General features: G+C 43.0%; 1 protein-coding gene across 3 annotated transcripts in view; it reads right to left on the bottom strand.

Annotated features, from left to right (window-relative positions):
* The window catches only part of SYNE2 (spectrin repeat containing nuclear envelope protein 2), a 306,555-nt gene that overhangs the window by 292,144 nt on the left and 344 nt on the right, over positions 1–14,067 (bottom strand). The gene's annotated exons all lie outside the window — the stretch shown is intronic.

The raw sequence follows: 14,067 nt of genomic DNA, 5'->3' as shown, positions 1-14,067 counted from the left end.
GTGCTGTTGGATTTGCGTAATAACAAAAATAAACTTGTAAAAAAAAGGCTCAAAGTCTTGCCACACTTAATTTTTATCTGCATCCCCGAGCTTGACCTCAGATTCCACATCCCATCGTCTAATGAAGGGGTAACATGGAGGAGAAAAGCTTCATTCACTCTGCCCCCCTCATCCTCTCCAGTTCAACTAAAACAAGGCTCGTCTTATAAAGGTTTTATCCACTCCTACCCAAATGTTTCCATTTCATCAGAAGCAAGGGAAAAAAAATCTTGAAGGACTTCACCTTTCAAGTATTTTAAAAGGAAAGTAACCTTGGAACTTGAGAATTAAGACTGAGTGTGACACTCCCTGGACATTGCTCGGGTAACAAATTCACACGGCCCAGTTCCAGGGTTCTTCTCTCCCTCCTCCTGGAACAGAGATGCTAGGGGAGCCTGAGTGTGGAACCTGATGGGAAAAGCCAGCGAGCAGCCTCGGCCTTCAGTGCTCACTCGCTCTTCCTCGCCGGGCTCTCCTCCGGCTCCACAGAGCCTGAAGAGAAAGATAAAAGGGAGAGGTGCATTGAAAGTAAGGGAGATGTTTAAATAATATCAGGCCCCTGCTGAGCCGCTATTTCTCCATCGATAAAAATTCTATTTGCACCCAGCCGGAGTGGGTCAGTGGCTGAGAGCAGGCCCATGACCGGAGGAGGTCATGGTTCGATTCCTGGTCAGGGCACATGCATGGGTTGCGGGCTCAATCCCCAGTAGGGAGTGTGCAGGAGGCAGCCGATCAATGATTCTCTCTCTCCTTCTCCCTTCCTTCCTGAAATCAATAAAAATATATTTTTTTTTTTAAAAAAAAGAAGCTCGCCCTGGCCGGTTTGGCTCAGTGGATAGAGCGTCAGCCTGCGGACTGAAGGGTCCCAGGTTCGATTCCCGTCAAGGGCATGTACCTTGGTTGCGGGCACATCCCCAGTAGGGGGCGTGCAGGAAGCAGCTGATCGATGTTTCTCTCTCATCAATGTTTCTAACTCTCTATCCCTCTCCCTTCCTCTCTGTGAAAAAATCAATAAAATATTTTTTAAAAAAAGAAGCTATGTTCTTAACCATTCCACAACACACAGACATTTCCAAAATTCACTTGTTCCTTTAATACTGATACACACAGGAGTATTACTCAAGACCAAGACCCTAGTAAATTATACCTATCCCATCAGCACATGGAGGCCATTTGGTTCTGCTCTAGGCCAGGGGCATAAACCAGCAAGTTCACAGTCTCCCAGACTCACTTTTGTTTCTCCTTACCCCACCCCCAACCCACTGAGAAACAGGTCAGAAGAAAAACGATTTGCAATTAAATCTTTCCTTTTTGTGGGACACACGACATTAATAGTAAATTTACAGGGTTTAACAGGCACATATAACCTGAAAGAATATGTGGGATCATTTTAAAACATACTCTCCCAGCTCAAACCTCAAATCAGCAGCGGTTGCTAAGAAAACACATGGCCAACTTCGAGACAACAGGATGACTCAGACAGGAGGGTGTTCACCTTCCAAGTCTCAGAAACCATCACCAACACAGTCTTGTAATCAAATCATCAGCCTGTGGTTATAAGCATTTGGGAGTTTCCTTTCATTGGGCTCAGAAGGATATAAAGTCAGTTCTGGACTAAACACTATTTATAAAAGTAATTATTACCCAACTGAGTTGCAGCTTGTTATAATGAAAAAGGTACAAAGACTACAAAGGTAACAGATTTTCTTTTAAACACAAGTCCATTAACAGAGAAAAAATTCTTACTCAGTGTCATCAAATGAGTGACTACAAAGGCTATTCAAGCAAGAGAATGCTAGTAATCTTTTTCTGTTAACATACAAGGGTGAACACACCTTTACCTCTTTTATAAACAGAATTTATAATAGTCGTTCCTTTTTTTAAAATTTTTATTCTGAATAGCTAGCTCCAATTTTAGAACTAAAAGCTCTAGCATGCATTATCCTATCAAACAATCTCATCATACACTGACTACAGCCTATCATAGTACTAAGAGCTTAGATGCATTTGAGCTGTGGGTTGTTTAATTGTTTCTTTTGGAGGCATGTGGAACAGTCTTGAACAGCTTTATTTATTTTTAATTTTCAACTACAGCTGAGATTCAATATTATATTAGTTTCAGGTATACAGCATAGTGGTTAGACATTTATATAAATTATGAAGTGGCCCCCCTCTCCCCCATAAGTCTCGTACCCACCTGGCACCATACATAGTTATTACAGTATTATTGACTATAGGCCCTATGCTGTACTTCACATCCCCGTGCCTGTTTTAGTAACCGCCAATTTGTACTTCTTAATCCCATCACCTTTTCACCCAGTCCCCACTCCCCCTCCCATCTGGCAACCATCAGTTTGTTAGCTTCATCTATGAGTTTCTTTCTACTTTGTTTGTTTATTTTGTTTTTTAGATTCCACATATAAATGAAATTATAGGGTATTTATCTTTCTCTGTCTGACTTATTTCAGCTTTACTTCTTTTAAAAAATATTTATTAACATTTGAAGCTTTATGTACACTTATTTTCTTATAGAGAGATCGAGGAAGAGAGAGGGAAGGAGGGAAGGGGAGAGAGAGAGAGAAACATCAATGTGAGAGAGAAACATCAATCAGTTTGCTCCCATACGCTCCCCAACTGGTGAGCAAACCCAAAACCTGGCTATGTGCCTTGACCAGGAATTGAACCTATGACCTTTGGGTATACGGGACAACTCTCCAATCAATTGAGCCAAGCCAGTCAGGGCTCAGCTTTACTTCCTTTGTTGCAATTTACACTTAAGGTAAAAATTACTTCTAAGTAATTAGCATTTTTAAAATGAAAATTATCTAACACCTATGGTATGACCCATTAATTAATGGGTCAGACAGTCACAGCCAAAAGTGAACATTTTAGTTGTAATACAATCAGTTTTTCTCAGGATATCATAACTTGTACTCCAAAGACAGTGGGAGAAAACATGTCTGTGTAAATTAGTTCTGCCCCCTTTCTCCAAACATGATGAACTCTCTGATAGCCTGAGTTCTAACTAAAGAGGTCATCTCTAATCTTGATGAAAAGACTGTGCAGAATGCTGAGATTTTTTTTTAAAGATGTATTGTTCCTCCCTACATGTTAAATACCTTTTCTTTCCAAATGAGGCAACATAATTGCTGAGATGAATGAGAATTTATAATGTATTATTATAATGTAAATTTTTAATGCATTAAAATTTGCCCAGAAAACTGCAAAAACTTCTTATAACATCTCCCTTCCCCAAAACTTGCCTTTCTAATTTAAGTTTCTCCTTCCGGCACAGTATTCCAATTTTGGCAGTGTATGGGTGTATATTCTTTCTTTCTAGCCTAAAATATTATCTATAAGTATAATGTGTATATTGCTAACATGATGATGGTACATAAAATGTTTTGATAAAATGTTTTCACTGTTATAACCAGTATATTTATTTTTAATGAATTTTACTGTTTTGTTTCACTCATCTTTTGTGTAAATAAACTCCAGGTAAGCTTTATAATTTGTTATGAGCAATAAAAAAAAGCTATGTGATTCAGTTTCAAACTCATCTTTAGCACCTTAACAGCTCAAATAATTTAAAATCTAATTATTGATTAATGAAATTATACGATGTATGGAATTTGCTTCAAAATAATCCAGCATGCAGCCCTAACTGGTTTGGCTAAGTGGATAGAGCATTGGCCTGCAGAATGAAGGGTCCCGGGTTTGACTCCAGTCAAGGGCACATGCCCAGGTTGCAGGCTCGATCCCCAGTGAGGGGTCTGCAGGAAGCAGCCAATCAATGATTCTCTCCCATCACTGATGTTTCTCTCTCTCTCTGCCTCTCCCTTCCTCTCTGAAATCACTAAAAATATTTTTAATTTAAAAAAAAATAACCCAGCATGCAGGGATAGGTGAGGGTATAGGTAAAACCAAATCAGCAGGATTTGATCATTATTAATACTAGGTAATGTTTACACAGAAGTTCACTTCACTATTATATCTGTTTTTGAATATATTAACATTTTTCATAATAAAAAATTTTTAAATCGAACTTACTATTTCTCCAGTGTCAGGTGTAACTTTACCCATGTCTATTTTACCCACATAGCAATTCCTGTTTTACATGACACTTCATTAATGCCAACTTAAAGCACGGAGGGATAGAGTAAATGGAGTCACTCTAGTCAAGTTGCTAAGTTATTAAAATCAAGTAGGTGGAGGTGTGAGGAAAGGATTCTATTCTTGCTTTGACTAGCCTGGGAACTTGAACTTTTGAACTCTCCAGTCCTGCATCAATACCTGGATATATACCAAACCTCCAGATAACCCTCTGACTACCCCCCCCCCGCCCCCGAAAGACTAAGGAAAGAATGTCCAGGTATCCAGACCATCTGACATCACTCTCCATACCTGTGATGATCTGAGTTACCATCCTGGACCCATCCGGAGGCTAAGAATACAGAACTGATTCTTCTCACAGATGTCTTTCTTACTGTAAGAACTCTTAGCTTTTCTTTCTTCTTGAGAATACATTGGGGGTTTTGCCTAGTTGTGTTCCTAGGGTTTGCAAACCCTAAGACCCTTGAATAAATCGTTACCATCTATTTCTCGCCAAAGCCTCCAGACGCTTTTTGAATGTGTTCAACAGTACAGTGGAGCACATTTCCTACCCATACTCATAGGATTTAGGAGCTGGGGCTGATCTACTCCTCTGTGCTGGCGGTTTCACAGCCTTGAGTGAGCATCAGAATCCCTTGGAAAGCTTGTTAAACACAGGCGGCTGGGCCCCACCCTCAAGGCTCCGATTCAGTAGGTTTGATGCTGCTGGTCCTAGGCGGGCACTTTTTGAGAACCCCTGCTCTAAGCTTTCTCCCACCGCCCTGTTCGTGTCTCCATTGTCGTGATCACAAATTACCACACTGGAGTGAGCGTTCCTCTGCTTGTGGGCTTTCTCTTACGAGACAAGGTGGCTTTCTAAAGGCAAGGGACAGACATCTTCAATGTGCGAGCGCCCAGATTCAATAAACATCTATAAAATAAATTAACTGGTTGAATGCACTGAGTTTTTCTACTCGCTAACAGCTGAATATTGGTCAATGTTCTGTATTAACCTTCAGAAGAGAGGTACACTGACCCACCCAGATGGAGAGTAGCTACTCACTGATGACCAACAGCAAGCCCTGGCAGTACCTACAGGAAGATTAAGAGTCAGCAGGAACCCGAGTAACAAGGAGAAGGCAAATTCCAGAGAGACAAGAGCTGCATCTCAGACCACAGTTTTCAATCAGTGAACAGGGACGAGCAGAAGCCTGTGGCTCACTTTTGTCAAATGTGTTACTTGGACCCGAGGAGCCATCACTGAGTGATTTTTCATCTCAGGCACTATCAAAAGGAAGAAATGCTTTCAAACTCATCTTTCCAAGTTTCTCAGGACCTGGAAATTGTCAGCATGGGCAGACGATTCCTTCTCCCCATCCCCCGCCCCCTCCTAGCGCTGCTCAGAGGGAAGACAGGAAGCAGCAGTGCCTGACTGGGGCTCCCCCAGCCCTGGTGCTCTGAGGGCTGCCATGCCCCACGGGACCCTGAGGCATCTCCCTATCGCAGCAATGAGCTCCTCAATGACAATGCCGTGGATTTCATCTAAGAAAGTGAACGAGGCTCTGATTTCTGAATTTCACTTTTCTTTAAAATGTATTCTAACTTGTAACATATGAATCCAATTACCTCAGTATGTGATTATTTGTTATTTGTTATTTTAACAACAGTAAAATAAAATTACAACCTGTATAACTGCGTGGGTAAAAACATATGGCTCTATTTTATTACTTAGATCCCCTTAAAAAATGATTGCTCAAACAAAAATAGCAATGTAGTGTGGGGTTTATAACAGACAAAAAACAAAATGTATAACAATAGCACAAAAGTCAAAGGAAGAGAAATGAAAATAGACTATTACAAGGTTTTCATACTGTACATGAAATAATACACTTGAAGGTTAACTGTGATGTATGCTAAAAACCCTAATGCAACCACTAAATAACAAAATAAAGAATACCTAATTAGCCAAAAAGAGATAAAACAGAATGATCAAAATTATCCCATAAATCCAAACGAAGAAAGAAAAAAATGAACAAAAGAAACTGAGAACAGTGAGAAAAACAGAATACAAATAGCAAGATTTATACCTGACTATATAAATAATCATTATAGCCCAGCCGACGTGGCTCAGTGGTTGAGCATCGACATGTGGACTTAAGGGGCCCGGGTTCGATTCCTGATCAGGGCACATGCCCTGGATGCAGGCTTGATCCCCAGGAGGGGGCGTGCAGGAGGCAGCCTATCCATGATTCTCTCTCATGGACGTTTCTCTCTCTCTTTCCCTCTCCCTTCCTCTCTCTAAACAATCAATTAAAAAAAATTTTTTTAATAAAAAAAATAATCATTATAAATGGTCTAAACATACAAATTAAAAGGCAGAGACTATCACATTGGCTAAAAAAGCAATACCCTTCAAGGGGATGGAGCATAATTCTCCACTCCTTAAGTGTGAGCTGCATAGTGACTTCTTTCCCAAAACGTACAGTCCAGAAGGGAGAGAAGAGGAACTTTACGGTGCAGGAACCTGACAAACACTGCTGCAGCCAGGTGGTCAAGGCTGACATGAAGAGTGATAAGCCGTGTTCCTTTGACATGGTGTAACTAGGATGCACGTTCTTTTCAGGTGCACATGAAACATTTACCAAAATAAACTATATTTTGGGCCACAAAATATTTCTCAATAAATGTAAAAAGATTCAAGCCATAGAAAGAATGCTCTTTGACAAGAATGGAATTCTATTAGAAATCAATAAGTGGAAGATCTCTGGAAAATCCACAGATATTTGGAAACTACGCGATATACTCCTTGGGTGGCTGGGGGTCAAAGAATAAATCAAAAGAAATTTTTTTTAAGTATTTTGAAATGAATAGAAATGAAATCACATCAAATCAAAATTTGTGAGATGTCAATAAAGCAGTACTTACGAAGAAATTTACAGAACTAAACACCTACATCAGAAAAGAAAAAAGGTCACAAATCAATGACCTAAAGAAACTAGAAAAAGAGAAAATTAAACCCAAACTAAGTAGGAGAAAAAAATAATAATAAGGATCAGAGTGAAAATCAATTAAATAGAAAATAGCGGGGGGAACTCTTTATGACCTTGAGTTAGGCAAAAATTTCTTTGGTACAACATCAAAAGTACAATCCATAAAAGATTAAATTGATAAATTGAACTTAATTAAAATTTAAAACTTCTGGCCATCAAAGATGCTGTTAAAAGAATGTAAGATGAGCAATGTAAGACAAGCAATAGATTGAAAGTAAATATTTGCAAATTATGTATCTGGTAAAGGACTTGTATCCAGAAAATATAAAATCTCTGAACTCAATAAAGAGAAAGCAACCAACTCTATTTTTAAAAAATGGGCCAAGAAATGTAAACAGGAGGGAAACCAAGGTGGCGGCATAGGTAAGCACCTAAACGGCTGCCTCGCACAACAATTTCAAAACTACAACTAAAAGACAGAACAGACACCATCCAGAACCACAGGAAAGCTGGCTGAGTAGAAATTCTACAACTAGAAGGAAAGAGAAAAGCTCACGAAGAATCAGAGGAACTGCAAAGGGCTGAGGTATGGAGACGCGCGCAGAGAGGAAGGGCGGCTAAGTGCCTGGCTGGCTTTCTCTGGCGGGAGGGGGAAGGAAGCCCCCGACTGCACTGAACCCCAGTTCCGAGTGCACTGAACCCCAGTTCCAGGCGAAACCCCGTGGACCGAGGCTCATACGGGGAGAGTCTGGACTGTCAGGTAGAGAGAAAGGCACACGGAGACTTGGAGACTCGGAGCCTCGGGGGAGCCGCGGCGGGCTGGGGTCTGGAGGTGCGCGCATGCGCGCACGCAGAGAAGACTGACTGTGGGGGTTGCCGCTAGCTTTCCCTAGCGGAAGGGAGTCGGAAGCTCCTGACTGCACTGAACCCCAGTTCCGACTGCAGTGAACCCCAGTTCCGGGCGAGCCTCTGGGGACCCACGCTCTTACGGGGGGAATCTGGACTGTCAGGCGGAAACTCAGGGGAGCCGCGGAAGGCAAAGGTCTGGAGGCGCGCGCACAAGGGCAGGGCTGACAGGAAGCCAAGACTGTCTGCTCTGCCCTGAGACTCCGCCCCATCCAAGCTGAGCACAGAGGCTTTTGCAATTTTGCAAGTCTGGTCCTACAAGGCTGTCTCCAATACAGAAGGTCTCCCGGCGTAGACACAGCTGATACAGCCAATTGGCCTGGAGGTCAATTCCTCCCAGGGATAACAACAACAATCAAGACTTAACTACAACAAGGCTGTACACACAGCCCACAAAGGGGTGCACCAAGAGTGTCCACCTCAGGTAACTGGGGAGGCCGACCCACTGGGCCATATAGGAAACCTAGCACACAAAGCTACCCTACCAACTCACTGAAGCAGCAAAAATTCGGAGACAAAGAAACAGATCACAAATGAAAGAAATGGAGGAAAACAAACAACTGGATATAGAATTCAAAACCACGGTTATAAGATTTTTCAAGAATTTCCTAGAAAAATGCCAAAACCGGTTTGGCTCAGTGGATAGAGCGTTGGCCTGCGGACTCAAGGGTCCCAGGTTCGATTCCAGTCAAGGGCATGTACCTTGGTTGCGGGCACATCCCCAGTAGGGGATGTGCAGGAGGCAGCTGATCGATGTTTCTCTCTCATCGATGTTTCTAACTCTCTATCCCTCTCTCTTCCTCTCTGTAAAAAAAAAAAAAAAATCAATAAAATATATTAAAAAAAAAAAAGAATTTCCTAGAAAAGGCCGATAAATTTAGCGAGACCCTTGAGGATATGAAAAAGGACCAACTAGAAATTAAACATACATGGACTGAAATAAAAAATATTATACAGAGACCCAACAGCAGACCAGAGGAACGCAAGAATCAAGTCAAAGATTTGAAATACAAAGAAGCAAAAAACACTCAACCGGAAAAGCAAAAAGAAAAAAGAATCCAAAAAGTTGAAGATAAGAAGCCTCTGGACAACCTCAAGCGTATCAACATCTGAATTATGAGGGTGCCAGAAGAAGAGAGAGAGCAAGATACTGAAAACCTGTTTGAAGAAATAATGACTGAAAACTTCCCCCACCTGGTGAAAGAAATAAGACTTACAAGTCCAGGAAGCACACAGAACCCCAAACAAAAGGAATCCAAAGAGGACCACACCAAGACACATCATAATTAAAATGCCAAGAGCAAAAGACAAAGAGAGAATCTTAAAAGCAGCAAGAGAAAAACAGTTAGTTACCTACAAGGGAGCACCCATATGATTGTCAGCTGATTTCTAAACAGAAACTATGCAGGCCAGAAGGGAGTGGCAAGAAATATTCAAAGTGATGAATAGCAAGAACCTACCAAGATTACTCTACCCAGCAAAGTTATCATTCAGAATGGAAGGTCAGATAAAGAGCTTCACAGATAAGAAAAAGCTAAAGGAGTTCATCACCACCAAACCAGTATTATATGAAATGCTGAAAGGTATTCTTTAAGAAGAGGAAGAAGAAAAAAGTATAGATAAAAATTATGAACAACAAATACGTATCTATCAACAAGTGAACCTAAAAATCAAGTGAATTAAAAATCCGAGGAACAGAATAAACTGGTGTATATAATAGAATCAGGGGCATAGAAAGGGAGTGGACTGATAATTCTCAGGGGGAAAGGCGTATGGGGGGTGCAGGAAGAGACTGGACAAAAATCGTACACCTATGGATGAGGACAGTCGGGGGGAGGTAAGGGCAGAGGGTGGGGTGGGAACCGGGTGTGGGGGGGAAAGGACAAACAATTGTAATAATCTGAACAATAAAGTTTATTAAATTAAAAAAAAAAGAAATGTAAACAGGAACTTCAACAAAGAAGATATATGGATGGTACATAAGCACTCATTGCAAAAAGCCAGACAAAAAAAAAGAGAACAATTTATATAAAATTCTAAAAATGCAAACTAATCCATAGGGTCAGAGCGCTGTCTCTAGTTATCTGGAGAAGGGGGATAAGGGTGGAGGGAGGGACCAGAAGAAGAAATGGTTTACAGGTCTACATATGTTTAAAAAAAAAATGAACAATTTTAGACTGTAAATGTGTGCAGACTACTGTATGTCAATTATACTCAACAGAGCTGTTTTTAAAATGATCACACAAAACTGCAAAGTGTAGACAATGTAAGATAACAATCAAAAAGGAAGAACATTCTCTCTGCCTTGTGAGGACACATAGAGAAGGTGGCCATCTGCAAGCCAAGAAGACAGTCCCCTAGAACCAAACCTGCCAGCATCTCGATCTTGGACTTCCCAGCCCCCAGAATTAACACTTACACTCAGAAAAAAAAATCCTTGTGGAGGGGCCACAGCATGGAAGGAACATAGTCCCTGAGTCACTGCTTGGAGCTGCCCGGGAGAGCAATCCTACCAGAAACACCAGTGATGGACTACTGGGTGGGTGAAACATACTCTCATATAACCAACGTTAGGACTGTTTGTTACACAGCAATTAGCCTACGCTACCTAATACATGCAGATATTTAAGTTATCTGTCAGAGAATAGATGATCTTTTTCATCATGGGGGTCGGGGGAGAGAAGAATATAACCTGCAATTTATGAAGGATTACAGGCTTTAAGCATTCATGATTTTATACCATTCCAGACACAATCCTTTATTTGGTAAAAGGAGGAAAAGGGGCATATGACATAGGTATGAAATCAAGCAAGGGGGGGAAAATGAACACAGTGAGGCCTTGAAGACTAGGCATTTAACATTAACATGACTTCTTAATTAAAATGCAGCGAATCTGAAATATCTCATAGTAACAATTATTATTATTACTTTGTTTTTCCAATTTGGCCTGTCCCATTCCCAGGTGGAATCAGATGCTTCCCTCATACCATAGCCGCCCCCTCCCCCCCAGAATACATTTTTCTAGCACGCCACAGGTATACTGCAATGGCTTAGCTTCCCACTAGAATACTAGATGAACAGCTCCATCAGAATAGGGACTATGTCTTCTGATGTTACATAATGTGGCCAAACGTAAGTGCTTTGAAGTCTGAGAGCCTGGCTCCCTATCTTAAACTGTGCTATTCACCTACGGTGTAACCTCAGAAAGTTACTTAATCTCCTTGATGTCCAGTTTTGTAAACTACAACATAGCGCTAATAGGGTATATACGAGGACTCAAAGTGACTTCATCCAAACCTTGGCCTACGAGGCGCTGCATCTTTCACCTGATTACCTCGCTGCCTTCATCGCATCCTCTCCTTCCAGCTGTCATACTCAGCCACAAGGACCACTCCTCAGTTCCAATAAATCCACACACCTCCACAGAGTAGCCTTCTTACTAACTTACTCTGGTTACTCTGTCTCAGCATCCTGTTGCCCCCTTCTTTCCACCAAACAAAATTCATTCAACCAATAGTTCTTAAGGACCTACTGTACGCCAGGCCCTGTTCCAGATTCTGAGGATACAACCGTGATACAACCACATAGCTGGAGTAGGCAATCTAGTGGGGGAAGACAGGCCACAAACAAAGGAGTAAAATACGGAGTGCATTCGTTAGATGGTCACAATTGCTGTGGAGGAAAAAAAAAAGAACTTGTGAAATGGGGAATGGGAGTTGCAAAAGTGTGGGGGGAGGGGTGATTTTAAATCCTGGGTTTAGTGAAGCCTCACTGAGAATAAAATGTGAGTAAAGAAGTGAAGGAGGTCAGAGAGAACTATACAGATATGGGGACTAGACAGGGGGTATTGCAGGCAGAGCAAACAGCCAGTCCAAAGGTCCCCAAAGAGCAAAGCAGCTCGTTTGGCTGTGAAAGTATGAGTAAGAAGAGCAGCAGATAAGATTAAGAAGGTGTCAGGATGGGGGACTGAGGAGGACCAGCTGGGGTAAACGCTGGGGCCACTTTCACTCAGAAGGAGAAGGGAAGCCATTGAGATCTGATTTACATTCTAAAACCTGTGATTAGCGTGGTAATGCTTTTTATGTCCTGCCCGACTCCCCACTAGATAAGCACAGAAACCACAGCCCTCCTGTGCCTGATAACTCCAGCAGCTAGCACATTGCAAGCACTCAATAAAGATTTATTAGATGAATGTAACATGTGTACTGGTACAAAATAAGCATTCCATAAACGGTATTATTATTTGACACCCCACAGTCCAGCACAGTGGAAGGCATATGGTAAAAGCTTGTTTGAGTAAATGAACAAAGAATTTTGTGAAGTTATTGAAAATCTGTCTTTAAAACATATGAATAATGACAAATGAATCAATTGCTTTCGCCCTGTCCCTTACTTATTAAGACACAACGGACTCCACTTCTGAGCTTTGCATTAAACTTTCACCCCATGCTACTGAAAATAACACCCTTGTGACTCAGTTCTCTCAGCAGACGCAATATCCTGCAAACACAATTAATACTAATGCAGTGACATGCTTGTAAAATGTTTAACTGGGTAAACTCATCCACCTGATTTTTTAATAAAACTATCTTAATGTACAAGACCACGTTGACTCAAAGTGGTTTGATTTTGACTTTTGTTGAATCCCAATAAGGATCCTTAATTCAAACATGTGGATAAAGAACGAAGGATTTCCTTTTTTTTTTTTTTTAACTTATTTTGGCTTGTCCAGTCTTCACTATGAAAAAAAAAACTTAAGATTAGTTACACCTGTTCCCTTCACCCTAGGTGTGGGTGGGTGGGAGGGTGGGAATAAGGCCCTTGGGAGTCTCAGCAGAGATTTCCAGAAAGAAAACTCAAGGAGTTATGCATTCAAGTTTAAAAAACACATCGAATGTTCCATCTCATAAACGTGAACTCTCTCCCTGATGTTTTACACGGACTCAATGGCAGCGACCCCAAAGGGAACCAATGGGAATCCCCACCCCTAAACGCGGTCCAGTCTTTCCTAGCGCAACCACTTAATATCTGCAAGGGGGCCTCCGGAGCGAAGGAAACTCTTAGAAAGACATAAATGAGAGTTGCCTGAAATCAAACAAACTTTTAAAAAGAAAAGACTGACGCAAAAGTTTTGAGCGGCCAGAAAGAACCTGCTCGGTTTGGCTGGGACTTGCTGGTGCTTGTGCACAACCGGGCCTGCTGGCAGCTCGCTCAGACGCTCCCTGCCACTAGGGGAGGGGCAAATAATAACTTTCGGAAATAACAGGCGTGCACAAAGGCAAATGTTACCCTGGACTCCTCAACCTCCATCAAATAAGGGGGCTGATGTGGTTTCGGGCAGGACCGATTCCCCACAAGTGCCCCACCGCCCGCTTTTTTTTTTTTTTTTTCCAACAGAAGAAAAATAACCTCAGGAGGAGAAGGTGCTACCGTCAGACCCTCCAGGCAATTTCAGACAACAAAGACCCCGAGCAATCAAAACGGGAATTATAATCCGAGCCATCCCAGCCGTCCGAGCGCTCGGCTGCCGGGCCCGCCGCGGTTCCTCGAGCGCCCGGGCCCGCGGGTCCCCGCGCCCTCTCCAGCCGGGGGCGCCCCGCCCGCCGCTCCTCGGCTCCCAGGGGCGCGCCTCTCGCCGCCCACGATTTGGCAAAATCTGCGCCGCGGCTCGCGGCTCTCTCTCACGCGGCGTTCAAAATCTTTCCCGCCCAGGCGTGACGCGGGGGACGAAAACAATCAGCGGACCCCGAGCGCGGGGGCCTGGGCCCGACCGGAGCGACGGGGAGAGCCAGGGGCGCGCTCCCAGCGCAGCCCCCTGCGCAGCCCCCTTCCCAGCCCCGCGGACCGGCGGGCTGGGGCCGGGAGGTGACACAAAGAAGCCGGGGAGACCAACGCCACCCGCTGGCGCTCGCTCCGATCCCGGGGCGCCCCGCCCGCTGACAAGTTTGCGGCGCCCTCCACGCACCCCGCTCTCCCCACCCGGGCAAAGTTTCCCGCGGCCGGGCTCGGACCCCGGCATCCGGCCGGTGGCCGTCCCTCG

The sequence above is a fragment of the Cnephaeus nilssonii genome, assembly GCF_951640355.1.
Source record: "Cnephaeus nilssonii genome assembly, chromosome: 4".
In the NCBI taxonomy this organism is placed as follows: Eukaryota; Metazoa; Chordata; class Mammalia; order Chiroptera; family Vespertilionidae; genus Cnephaeus; species Cnephaeus nilssonii.
This window is presented reverse-complemented; position numbering and strand designations above follow the sequence as displayed.